Genomic DNA, 13,918 nt, shown 5'->3' with positions numbered 1-13,918 from the left:
CTTTTCCAGTCCTGGAAAATGGTATTTAAAAATTCCATGACTTTTCAAGGATTTCTATGGCCATGGGAACCCTGTATATATAAAAGTGAAGTCGCTTACATAGCACCTGTCCCTTCCTTTTGCCTGTGCAGAGGAGAGCCAGCTACAAGCACACCAGAGGGGGTGGGAGGGAACAGGAGAGAACCTCCATTCCTGTGACACAATCAGCCAACATATCCAGTTACAGGGGGTTATTATGTTCTTTGACCGTGTGCACCTATACATATAACAGGCCCTCATTGTCTTTCCATTCTAGAGAGAACAAGGAGAAGGGCAGCTGGGCAGCCACAGGCCCCTGGCTGGGTGTCTCCTAGATCAGTTGACACATGGGCACACTTCAGCAGGCCCATTAGACCTGCCACACCTTTGAATGTCACCCCAAACACAACAGCCTTGCATCTCATGATGTGACTCAGTTATCATAGGGGGGCTGTGAGACGTGGGCAGCATGGCGCTCACACATCAGGTTAAATAAGGCTGAATGGCACATCAGTGTGAAGTACAAGCATACAGCCCAAAACATCTCTCAGCACACCCCACTGCTTACTCTTGCGGTGCATCATCCAACCTTACCAAAGTTTACAGGCTTGGCTTTCTTAAGAAACATGTCAGGGTGCATGTCATGAGTGCATTTAATTTGTGTCTCTGAAATATATATGACAATTCTGTAATATATTCATCTATTTGGAGCTCATCCAGACATGCTTCTGGATTCCGTTTTCATTCTTCAACAGGTCAACCTCAAAATCTACTTCAGTAATGTTATTTTTCCCTTTAAAATGAAATGTTGAAATTAAAATGAATTTTACATATATAGAAGCCATAACTGTGCATTTCCAGTTCCTGCCTACTGCATGGACTTTATACTTGGTTCAACTTGTGGTGGTCACTTAAATACATTACGTATTATTTCAAAAAGAGGTACGTAAGAGGATGTTGGAGCATCTACGGTCGATCTCGCAATGTTTTCTTACATCACAAAACAAAGCCATGGAGTCGAAGCCATAGAACGTTTTAGCTTCGGTAAAACAGAAGACTGTTAGCCACTTTGAGTCACTGGCAAGAACGGGATGCGTCAAGCGTGCTATTTTTAATCCAACGAGACTCAACTAGTGCGCATCTTCTTGAATCTCATGCAGTTGGCTACTAACTCAATCAAATAATGCTGAAATGGCATACTCCATACACTAAGGTGTAGAAGTAGACCATAAAAGACGCATTTCACAATAACTCGTCTGACGTTGCAGTTCAGTAGCCTATGCAATAAATATTTTAGTGTAAACTAAAACCTATAATGGAATAGCTGTCACCAAACTAAAGAACCACGCGGAGTAATAAAATGAAATAAACATTTTACCGCTAAATCACCAGTTGTTTGTTTGCTCCATGTCTTCGTCGAGTAGATTTCAACCGGTTTGATGTTTTCTTCCTTTTTTCTCTTGCCTCTGGCTATGCTGATGCACTCTTCTCACTGCGCGCTCCCCATCAGTGGCATTCCTTGCGGCAGCGCGCTGTCAGTTGAAGAAGCAGCTCCACCCCTAGCAACGAATTCAAATCGTAGACAGGCCTTCTATACCTGAAGTTATTTCAGCCCTGTCTGGGCAGGGGCGGTTTTAACAAATTGGAGGCCCTGGGCAAAGAACAATGTTGAGCCCCCCCCCCCCCCCCCCCCCCCCCCAAAAAAAAGAAATCGTTTTAATGTTATGTGGAACTGACATTTATTGTGAGTATATGACTTATATGCCTTCTGACTAACAATTAAACAGTTGTAAATTATTTGAATTATGAGGTTTTGAGTGCAGTGTTTTAGTAGTGTAACTTTTGTATTACTTAATCAAAACAATGTTACTTGTTACATTTGATTAATGCTTTATAGTTCTGTTTCTGACTGTTTTCAACTGAAACTTCCAAATTTGTACAGGTCCTGTTTTAACCATTTCAATTATCGGTAGCACTTTATAATAACCATCCCGTATAAATGGTTAATTGATGCTTTATTTTGCAACTATAATTAAATATTTGATAACTTATAAATCATATATTAAACATTAGTAGACAACAATCAATGGTTACTAAATGTATTATTTATGAATACTTTATCATCATTATCATACATTTGTATTGCAAATATTGTATTATTATTAATGATTTACTGAGTTACTGTTAATGATTATTAAGTTGATTGTAGGCCTTTATATAGCTATTTAGATTACACCTATGCAGATGACATATAGGTTGATTACCTACTGCACTACAAATGATGTTTTATTGATTAACAGTTAGCTAGAAAAACAGCTACAAATTTTCTTTTTCAGATGAGCATTCTAAAGTTGCGTCTTAGTCTTTTAATTGTTAGTAAATCATTTGGAAACGACCTAAAAGTGCCAAGATATGACTGCACAAAACCTACAAACAACTTAATAATCATTAACAGTAACTCAGTAAATCATTAATAATAATACAATATTTGCAATAAAAATGTAGTTTATTAATATAAAAGAAAATGTAATCAAGTTATTACTTAACAGATGTTTTGGGGTATGTTAGGTATAAATAAATTGTTTAGTTTTTCATAAGCTGATGATAAAGTATTCATAAATAATACATTTAGTAACCATTGATTGTTGTCTACTAATGATTAATATATGATTTATAAGTTATCAAATATTTAATTATAGTTGCTACATAAAGCATCAATTAACCATTTATACGGGATGGTTATTATAAAGTGCTACCCAATTATCTCTCTATCTGTTAATTTGTCACGCCATAGGGGTCGTCACTAATCACTGTATCACCCACCAATGATGTTACTCACATTGTTGACATCACTGCTGTTGTTATCAGCCAGCTGTGCTTGAGCTGTGTTCATGACCACAGCAAAAAAAGCCAGGGCAAAGCACCTCTCTGATTTGATCAGTAAACACTCAAACAGACCAAACATTTTATTGAGCACTATTAACTCTGTTATCAACCCTGTTAACTTCCCAGCTGCTGATGTATCTACTGCTACCTGTGAGGAATTCCTTAAGTTTTTCATTAACAAAATAGAGAACATCAGATCACTGTTTACCCCCTCCCCATCACCCACTCCACCTGATTACTTTGGTACACCAGTTATTTTTAACCAATTTCAGCCCATTTCTCTCTCTGAACTGCGGGAATTAGTATTGCACATGAAACCCACTGCATTCCCCCATGATGCCATTCCATCGTCTATCATTAAGGATGTTTTTGATGCAGTTAGCCCTTCAATTAAATTAATTCTAAACTCATGCCTTACATCTGGCAGTGTCCCCTCAAGTTTTAAACATGCGGTTGTCCAACCCCTGTTAAAGAAACACAACCTTGATGCTAAATGCCTAAAAAATTACCGTCCCATCTCTAAGCTTCCTTTTATCTCCAAAGTCCTAGAAAAAGCTGTTCTGTCTCAGTTGACTCCCTTCTGACCACCCACAAAATACTTGAACCTCTTCCATCAGGTTTTAGATCCTTTCACAGCACCGAAACAGCCCTGCTCAAAGTAACCAATGATCTCCTCCTCAGTCTGGACTCTGGTGATAATGCCATCTTAATACTACTTGACCTCAGTGCTGCTTTTGATACTGTAGATCACAACATCCTCCTCACCCGCCTGGACCAGCAGGTGGGCATTAGGGACACTGCACTACACTGGTTCAGCTCTTACCTTAAACATAGGACTTTCTCTGTCTCTATTGGTCAGTTCTCGTCATCATCCGCCCCTGTCTCATATGGGGTCCCCCAGGGGTCCATCCTGGGTCCCATGCTCTTCAGCCTGTATATGCTCCCACTGGGTGACATTATTAGAAAGCATAAGATCTCTTTTCACCTCTATGCCGATGATTCGCAGCTGTACTTGCCCTTAAAATCTAGGGACTCCATCCTGGTCTGTCTTGAAGACATCAGAAACTGGATGGCTAACAACTTCCTCCAGCTAAATGGTGACAAGACATAATTTTTGGTCCCTCCAAGGCAAGACACACTGCACTGTCAAACTTAGGTCACCTCACGCCTCTTGTCAAACCCCATGCCAGAAACCTTGGTGTCATCCTCGACTCTGAACTCTGTCTTGACAAACAGATCAGCACTGTAGTCAAAAATAGTTTTTACCAGCTCAGAGTGATCTCCCGCCTCAAATCCTTCCTATCCCACAACCACCTCAAGATAGTTATCCATGCCTTTATTTCATCACGGCTGGATTATTGCAATTCCCTCTACCTTGGCCTCCCCCAATCCTCACTCAGACGTCTGCAGCTGGTCCAAAATGCAGCTGCGCGTCTTTTAACTGGCACCAGGAGGCACGAGCACATCACACCCATTCTGGCCTCCTTGCACTGGCTCCCAGTTATTTTTAGGATCCAATTTAAAATAGTTTTATTTGTTTATAAGGCTCAATGGGCTGGCCCCGGCCTATATCACTGAGCTTGTTCAGCCCCACTCTGCCCAAAGGTCCCTCAGATCCTCTAACAAAGGGCTTCTGTATGAAGGGTGTAAGTCAAAGTGTGCCTGTGCCATCTAAGGGGCTAAACACACCGAGACGCATTACTACACACCGCATACGCTTCAATAACGCCTTGGCAAAGCGCGCCGGGCAAAACAGCCTGGTGCGCCTGTGAAGCGGGGCTGCGTGCGCAACCAAATCAAATCGCGACACTGGTAGCTTACTTGCTGCATTTTGGGGCTAACAAGAAACATGTATTTTGTGGAAAATGCTCTGGGCCTCGTTTCCCGAACGCGCACTTAGCCTAAAAAGCACTTGAAATCGCTCGTAAGAGGATTCCTACGTTGCAGACGGGTTTCCCAACGCCACACTTAGCTTAAGTGTATCTTTCATTGAGAGGAATTCTACGTGTGGTCAGGACCAGTAGTAACTTCACACTTAGCGATTTAATCCACCAGGGGCGTCGTTCGACCGTCGTTCTGAAGAAACGGGAATTAAAAAAAAAAAACATGGCTACTTGAAGCGAGGAATATTTTACATGAATAAAGCTATCTACACAACTTTTTATATGTTTATAATGACTTGGTTTGATCGGAAATGTGCTACGCGACCAATGCAGAGTATTTAGGTCTTGACTGAAGCTTTCAAACAGTAGTTTGATGGCACATTTAGCGCTTATGCCACCACTCCATTGGCTTATATGGTAGCTTTCTAGCTAGATGGTTGTATATATTGTAGAAGAAATCCAAACGATGTTTCTGTGTATAGCACATCATGAGAATGTCATTGTTTCACCTGCCTATTCCCATCAAAATAGAAATAAAGATTAGGCTATACAAAACTAGTGCAGTGCCCGTAGGAATTATGCATTATGTAGTGTTAGCAGACGTAGGGCTGTTGGGTAGTGTAATGGCAAGACATATTTGCACTCCACATAGGTACAGGTTACACTGAAGTATTATTGTGATGCATGTTTCCTTTTCATTAAGAAATGTGTTAATGGTAGCCTTTTTGGAGAGTTACCAACAAATAAAGTTTGAGATTATGTAGTGGATGCAGTTGAATATACTGTAGATGTCAACGTTGCTGTCTAAACTATAAACTAAATGTCATAAAGAAAGACATTATTTAAAATGAAGTTATGGTTGAAATAGGATCACTTCTTTATTGTAAGGGTAAGTGTAGGGCAAGAATGGTCATGGAGTTGGACTCAAATGTAGGTTAATTTTATTGAATGTATGTAGCCTACTGTACTGTATGACTTCGATGATGCTAGCTTTGACAGCCCACTCTCAGACAGATCGTAATAAATGTCCTTACAATGGGAACACAGTTTAAATAGGCTTCTCTGCTGGAGATGGCGTTACTATCCCCGCCCCGAATTTAGTGCACATTGCACGTTCGATGCACGCATAGGCTAGCTAATTTCACAGCAATTAACGTAAACAGGTTAACCTGACGTAAACAGCTCCTAAGAGCTACTTAAGAACTCGTGCACGTTGCGCTCGTGCACCTGACTTTAAGTTGATGGTTGGGAAACCCTCGTAAGTAGAAAGAGTTCGGCCGTCAACGATGTCGCGAAAATCCACGTAGAACGTTAAGATACATCGTTATCGGGAAACGAGGCCCTGGTGTGCAGCATTTATTCTTACTATGTAAATGTTTCTTTAAATGTTTAATTATTTTACTGCTTACTGAACATTCCAATCAAGTCGGACAAATTAGACTACCTTTTCAGTCTTTCAAGGGCTTTTACCTTTAAAAAAATATATTGTATTATGTTTTAAAAGCATGCCAGGATATATGTCAACTTCGAGGATATCCAAGATAGATTAATTGCATTAACCTATAACACAGGTTTGCTCCTGCTACCTTGGTAATACAGCAGGCACGTGCACAGACATTTTGGGGGGCAGGTGCTCAAACCAAAAAAAAAGGGCACCCATCGGCAAAATTATTTATAAAATTAGAAATAATAATTATTTAAAAATACATATATAAAAAAAACAGTAGGATATTTTCTCCCTCCTTTGTTTTACTAGTTGATGGCCTGGTCCAAGATAAAAGGGAGCTGTTACCCTGAGCTGCTTGCTGCAGTTCCGTGTCCTTCTGCTTTTATAGTCTCTCTTTTCTTGGCATTATGCTACAAATTTTGTAATTGAGATATATTAATGTTGTGTTGTGGATAATAAATTTGACTGTTTTCTGAAGGTTAAAGCATAAGCAGCATTAAACTAATTATGCTGTTCTCAACATGTGTTTCCTCTTGGCAGGATTAGACAGCTAGCTTACATTTCCTTTATTTTACTCTTTTTCACCCTCTGCTACTCATAGAAGTTTGATCGTTGTAAAACAGGCAAAACGAAGAGATACATAAATATCACGTTAAACAATGTGGGAGAAGGATAGCATGACACCGAGAGCTAGTTTACTTGCTATTTTCTAGCTGTGAATTCTCGTGACATTTATAAACATAAATTCAACATACTTTCGAAATTGTCTAAACGGCATTTATACAACACAAAATATGCACTTTCAGACAAATAATGTCATTACACATGACAAAAGTCAGTCAACAGCTGGACAATGCTTTGAAATCAAGTTAGTTGTTTGTTAATTTTTTTAGGAAACGTCGGACCAGTTATGTTTTCAGATGTAATGTTTTCAGCGGCACTAATGTTGTTGTTAATTTATAAGGGGATTGCACAAACAACGTCATTAGCCTACCTGTTTGTCTGATGCTGCAGGTCAGTGAAGAAGTATAAGCTGCACTGTTTTGGCCTGGCACTCCGCACTGATGTGGGGGATGAGGAGGGAGGGGCGCAGCGGGGGCTTGTGAGCACATATTCTATGTCTATGCCGCGGTGCATGTCGGGACGAAATTCTCACAAGAACTCAAATAAATGCCCCCTCAGATATCAAAACACATTTAGGGAAATTGATGACAGAGACACTAATTTGTATTCTAAAAATATTGATGAATGAAAAAAAACACCACTTGGGGTCTATCTGTGCACGTGCCTGTAATACAGCAATATGTAGGCATAATGTGCCACTCTTCCAAGAAAGAGGATGTGTTATCATTTATGTGAAATCATTTTTTCGCAGATAGATATATCCGACTTGGCCACTGATGGCTTTCATTGACGCATTCAAATGTTCCCTGTCAAAGATGAAAATGTTGCATCGCCATGCCCCTGAGAAAGTCCTGACAACATGAAACCTTACTACCTGTCATACTATTCCAAACGAAAGCACACGTTGTAGGAGGAGAAGAAGAAAAGAAGTGGCTAGTAGGGATCTGTTCCCTTGACTGAACTAGGTATGGAAACAGTTTAAATTGTTCCTGCCGTGTTTTTTCTGATTTAGGTCCTGTCCAGACGCTGCTATACGTGCTACGTTTGCTTAAGCAATTTGAAGTAAATTGTATATCATTTAATATCTTAAAGTGACAATACACCATTAATCAATCCTCAAACAGCATCAAGTTTGCAACATTTATTTTGAACTGAACACAAAGCATTTCAAAGCAGGTCACACAAATTAGATCACCTCTAATGAGTTTCGGACCTCTCTGGCAGCATCTGGGGTAAATGTACATGGGTCTACAATCAGACGGAAATTGTTGGTTTTGATCGTGACCAAATAATTCTATCTCGGACTCATCTGTTTAAAGAAGGGACTTCCAGAAGGCCTTTGGTTTATCCAAGTGCTCTTGGGCAAAGTTGAAACGGGCAGTTTTGTTCTTTCTTGAGAGCAGAGGCTTCCTTCTAGCAACCCGATCATGAATGTCATGTGTATTCAATTTCCGTCTAATTGTGGACCCGTGTACATTTACCCCAGATGCTGCCAGAGAGGTCCGAAACTCTTTAGAGGTGATGTGTGGGTTGACTTTTACCTGATTTCTTCTTCTTCTGGTGCTTCTTGGTGATGGTCTTGATCGGCGTGCACCTCAAGGCAGAGATGCGGTCATTTTGAATGCCCTCCATTTCTAAATTATTTGTCTTGAATGGATGGATGGAGCTGGAATCTTTTGGAGATGGTCTTATAGCTTTCCCAAGACTGATGGGCTGTCAGTACCTTCTTCCTGATGTTCTCGGATATCTCGTTTCCTCTCGGCATTGTTGATCTGTGTGGGTACACCTTGGCACTACAGTAGTTTGGTTGGTTTCCTCTCTCTTTTAATCTGTGTTGCCCAAACCTTTCCCTAAGGATGTCTCAGTTGATGGGTTTGCTTAATTGACTAATTAAGCACCCAAATAAGTTTCACCGAATCTGTTACCTGCTTGACTTTACCAATTCAGCTGGGGGTTCACTTACTTTGAAATGGACTAATTCCATGTTTCATGTAGTTTTTTGGCTACTCAAACAATTCCCTCCCAACAAGTACATGCAAATGATAAACATAAACCTGACATTTCATCTCTGGAAAATTGGTGATGAAAAAAAATGAAAAATCATGGTAAAACAACAGAAAACTCTTAGGCCGTGGCTACACCAGACGCGGAAATTTTGCTTTGCGGACGCGGTGTGAACGCATCAGAATTCGAAACCGTTGAAAGCAATGAGAGTGGCTACACCAGACGTTGAAACTGAATGTACCGCGGCGCCATTTCCGCGCGGAAAATTAAGAAATAGACTGGTTTCTATTTTTATTATTTTCCGCGAGGTTTGCGTGGGCCTTTTAACATAGAGTATGGTAATAAATCAATGAAATGTAATGAAAACCATTATATATTTTGCTTTATAAAACAATTGAGTTCTAGCGTGTAATTTAGCTGTTTCTGATTGGACGAGAGACGTTCCATGCTATAGGTTATTCGTCAACATACCTACAGTTACGGGACTTTTCACAGCTAAAAATAAATCACTCCGCGATGAAACATTCGCATTGAAGATAACCGTTAATTCAAAGTTTTTAAAATTCCAAACCAAGACGTTGACAATGGAACTATTTTTTGTTGCGGAGAAACAATGGCGAAATAAACCATTTTGAATCAATAACTTTGTGTTGAAATGTTAATTTGTTGACTGTAGAATTGTTTTATAAAAGCAATATAGCACTCGTGGGAGTGGGGTAGGTAAGGGATAATCCCACGGGTGTTGTTGCCTACGCCACTCGGCCTGGCGGCCTCGGTGGCTACGGCCGAACACCACCCGTGGGATTATCCCTTACCTACCCCACTCCCACTCGTGCTATATTGCTTAAGTGAATAATGAGGAAATCAATAAATCTGATTATTTCCCAAACCCTCGAGAGCTGTTACTATGAAGATTTAATATTTTAACGGTTAAAACATTACTTTTCTGTTTGAAGACGACAGTGTATAAGATAGATAGTATACGTAGACAGTGTAGATAGCAAGTATAGATAGATAGTATATAGATAGCAAGTAGGCCAGTTCAAGAATGGATGATTATTTATTAATTCATGAAGTTGAAAAACGAGTCCAGATTTACGACCACAGTGATCCGAAATAAAAGGATAAACGTCAAAGAGATGCCGGATGGAGAGCTGTTTCGGAGGCAGTTGGCATAACTGGTGAGTAACTTCTATACTATACTTCTATACTGTAAGCAGCTATTGAACTGGACCACAGTAATAATAATAATAATAATAATTCATAATAGTGGACGTTCCTCAAAATCATTATGTGTATAGCATTACTTTAAAATTGTGTTACTTAGTCTATAGTGCTTATCCTGAGAATGTATTTTTAAGTGGAAACAGATTAAAATGAATCATGGTGTCAACAAGAACGTTTTAATCAACATACATTTGGAACCAAAAATGGGGGGGGGGAAACAGACAGAGAGAGAGAGAGATTGATAATCAATATCTATTTACAAAATATCAATATATATTTACAAAAAGATATATATATACAATGATCATCATGTTATCAAAACCTATTAAACTACAGTATTTACAAAATTATTTAAAGCTCATTCTGGGGAGTCAAAGAAATTACAGAGGAACTCCCGAGTCTGAAGGGCTTCCCTGGGTCCTCTGCTACCCCCCATGTGTCTGACACTTTGCAGACCATGTTCTCCATCCCTTTGACCCTCTACCATATCTCTGTTCTTAGGCTTGATCAGATAATTATGTAGCACACATGCTGCCATGACTACCATGTCTATATGACACGGCAGCATGGATATTCTTGACAAAAAAACCCTCCATCTGGCCGCAAGAATGCCAAAGGCACACTCCACTGTCATGCGAGCTCTTGACAGCCTGTAGTTAAAGTGACTATTATGCCTGACAGGTTGCTGCCAGGGTAGGGTCGCATCAGGTACCGCTTCAAGGGAAACGCAGCATCCCCTACCGTCATGTATGGCACGTCACCTTGCTGACCATAACCAGGCAGGGGGGTGTCTTCTGGCACATTCAAAGTCTTTTCACTCATTCCCCTCCCCAGTGCTGAATGAGCGAACACCCCACCATCACTTGCACGGCCAAAATCGCCAACTTGTATGATTATAAATTTTGAATCCGCATCCACCAGGGCCAACAAGATTATTGAAAATGTTTTTTTATAATTAAAAAACTGTCTGCATGATTTTTTTGGGTGCTTGAATTTGAATGTGCTTCCCGTCGATGGCCCCAATTCAATTTGGAAACTGCCATCTTCTCCAAAAGCGCTCTGCGATAGCTGTCCATGATTCCTCCGTTGGTTTCGGCATTTGGGTCTCCATCATGTGATCGACAACTGCCCTACAGGTCATGTGAACGGAGTCTGCCATTGTTTTTCTGCCCAGCCTGTAGGCAAGAGCCAGACTCCTGAAAGACTCTCCGGTGGCAAGGAATCTGTAGGAAAATATATAATTTGTTAACTGGTGTACAACATACATGAGTTATTGTTACTTTAAAGAAAAAAATCTGTTATTCAATTATCTGGCAATTTATGTCTACAGTTGTGAAGTGCCAAGGTCGCTGGAAGGACCTAAGGGACCAATTTTCCCAAAAAACTTTACAACCACGGAGTGGATCGGCAGCAGGACCCCAAAAGGAGTGGAAATACACCCAAGCCCTGTCTTTCCTTATTCCCCACCTTCAAGCCAGGAGGTACAGTGCAAACACTGAAAGGCAGTGATGGCTCACTGATACCCAGCACACTATTTTACATATAGCACAAGTTCTAAAAGAACTGAAATGATTTTCTCATTTTAAGAATCAGCATACATTTACCTAGACTATAAATCATTGTGCATGTCATTTATGTTTCAGCTCTAGAAGCAACCTAGACCAAGTTAAAGATTGGGAGGCATTGGACCTGAGCCATGGAGAGGATGTGCGGGAGGAGAATGACCATCAACCAGATCAGCATTCTCAACCTGGTTCTTCAACCAACAGGGTAGGGCTTTGCAATTGTTTTCCTAACCTAATACATATTTGTGTTAAATAATTGTAATTTCAATGTTGATTCAAATAATTGTGATTATCTTTCTTTTCCATAATCAAACAGCCCTTCAGCAGACCTGCTGCACGAAAGAGGGCCTCAGCACCTTTGGAGGATAGGCTGCTGGCTATGGTCCAGGAGCCTCCACACCATATGCACCATCGTGTGCCACAGGAGGAGGATGAGATGTTGCATTTTGCCCTCAGTCTGGTGCCCTTAATGAACAAATTAAGTGGCTGGGGTAAGCTGAGGGCAAAGATTGTTCTTTGAGAAGGGCTACAGGGTGTCCATGATCTCGACCAAGGGCACCAGCAGGCACAGATGCAGGGCCCTGGTCTAATTGCCATGGGATCAGACATCCCAGCCATCCCACCAGAGCCGCCAGCCATCCCACCAGAGCCACCAGCCATCCCACCAGAGCCACCAGCGATCCAACCAGAGCCGCCAACCCCAACTCTTATATGCACCACCCTCACATGTACAGGCACAGAGGTACAGACCAAGTGAGGAGACTTGGGGGGAATGTGGTGAGAGTACTGTGCCCTCACCCATTCCTCACTACACAGACTTATAGTATTAATAGTGCAATAAATTGTCTATTTAAATCAATATTTCCTTTGTGTTTCTCTGTAACTTGTCAACACCCATGCCCATGCAGTTTGTCTGAAATTGATGGAGTAAGTAAAGGTGGTGCAATGCCCCCCTGGGCCTTGAGCCTCCAAATAGAGGCCCATTGAGGACCACCCTGCTCTCTCCCCAAAACCATAATAATCATGGCAAAAGCTTGTGTGTTGGCCTACCTCAGTGTAACCACAAGTCTTTGCTTGGGTTCGACTGCCAGTCTGTAATTGGTGTCCTGTCGCTGGAGATCTGCACCAATCACTGACAGAATGTGGTCCATCTGCGTTGGTGTCATACGGAAGTACGATCGATGGGTTGCAGCGTTAAAACGCAACTCCTCCGCCAGGTTGTAAAATACCCCTTGCTGTCGCCTGCGCTGGTTGATTGCAGTCACCCAGGTCCGTTTCCTCTTTTTAATCCTTTGGAGGATAACAAGTAAGGCAAGTGCCTTCCTCCTATTCACTGTAGGCACTGTAAAACAACTCTCTTGAGGTTAGATTGCACATCTGTCATCTATGCTAGACTATCTGCAACTAGCCTGTCTGTCATTAACGGATTAATCAGTTAGTTAGTATCACACAAACATAAAAAACAACAACTCTGTAGAGGTTAGATTATTCACAGCTTTTCATCTATGCTAATATGTCTGCAACTAGCCTGTCTGCAATACCGAAGTTTTACATAACTTGCTATATATCAAACCTACTTAGTCAGACTAATATTATATTGATCTTTGACGTGGAAGCTGGTTACCCTAGCTATTTCATTTGCAACTAGTTTGTTTGTATCAAATTAGTTAGTTGGTCACTTACCAACGTAAGTTTGTATCAATGGTTTATGGTTTATGTCCGTTGATGGTTGCTTGGTAACTATGTCTAGCTCAAATGTAACGTTATACGAATCTAGTTTGATATACGGGTTGCTGTAGACCTAATACTTACCCATGTTACTCTGATCCAGATGAACTGGTGCCGATGAACTGTGGTTTATAAAATATATAAACACAGAGATCAAAAAAGATAAAGGAGCCATTTTTAACGCGTCCAGTGTAGCCGGTTAATTTAAAATTTCCGCTTGGTGAACGTTCTATTTCCGCACGGCAGAATTTCCGTGTCTGGTGTAGCCGTAGCGTTAGGGCCTGATTTACTAACAGGATTGCGCCCATTTCTGGCGTAAAATAGCGGTCGTAAACATAAAACGGTATTTACTAAGGGGGCGCAGCGCATATTAACGCTTTGAGGGTGTGTACCTGCCAACAGGTGGGATGGCACGGAGATGTGGGTGGTAACGTAGGCGTGAAGCACACTTTAATGGGAGGAGTGCGCCTAATGATGTATTGCGTGGTATTTAATAAACTGCCTGGCAAGCGCACGTCTCCGATTTGCGCGCTAAT

The 13,918-nt window shown here is 41.0% G+C and overlaps 1 pseudogene across 1 annotated transcript; it reads left to right on the top strand.

The window, feature by feature from the left end:
* The first annotated feature begins 9,910 nt into the window (after nt 1–9,910).
* On the top strand, nt 9,911–12,641 carry LOC308370431 (annotated as a pseudogene). The gene is made up of 6 exons: nt 9,911–10,043; nt 11,420–11,570; nt 11,733–11,859; nt 11,971–12,145; nt 12,209–12,407; nt 12,563–12,641. The product of its transcript is annotated as an uncharacterized misc_RNA (transcript).
* Nucleotides 12,642–13,918: the final 1,277 nt, after the last annotated feature.

Source organism: Sprattus sprattus (genome assembly GCF_963457725.1).
Source record: "Sprattus sprattus genome assembly, chromosome: 9".
NCBI classification, from domain to species: domain Eukaryota; kingdom Metazoa; phylum Chordata; class Actinopteri; order Clupeiformes; family Clupeidae; genus Sprattus; species Sprattus sprattus.
Note: the sequence above shows the minus strand (reverse complement) of the source record. Positions and strands in the feature narration are given on the sequence as shown.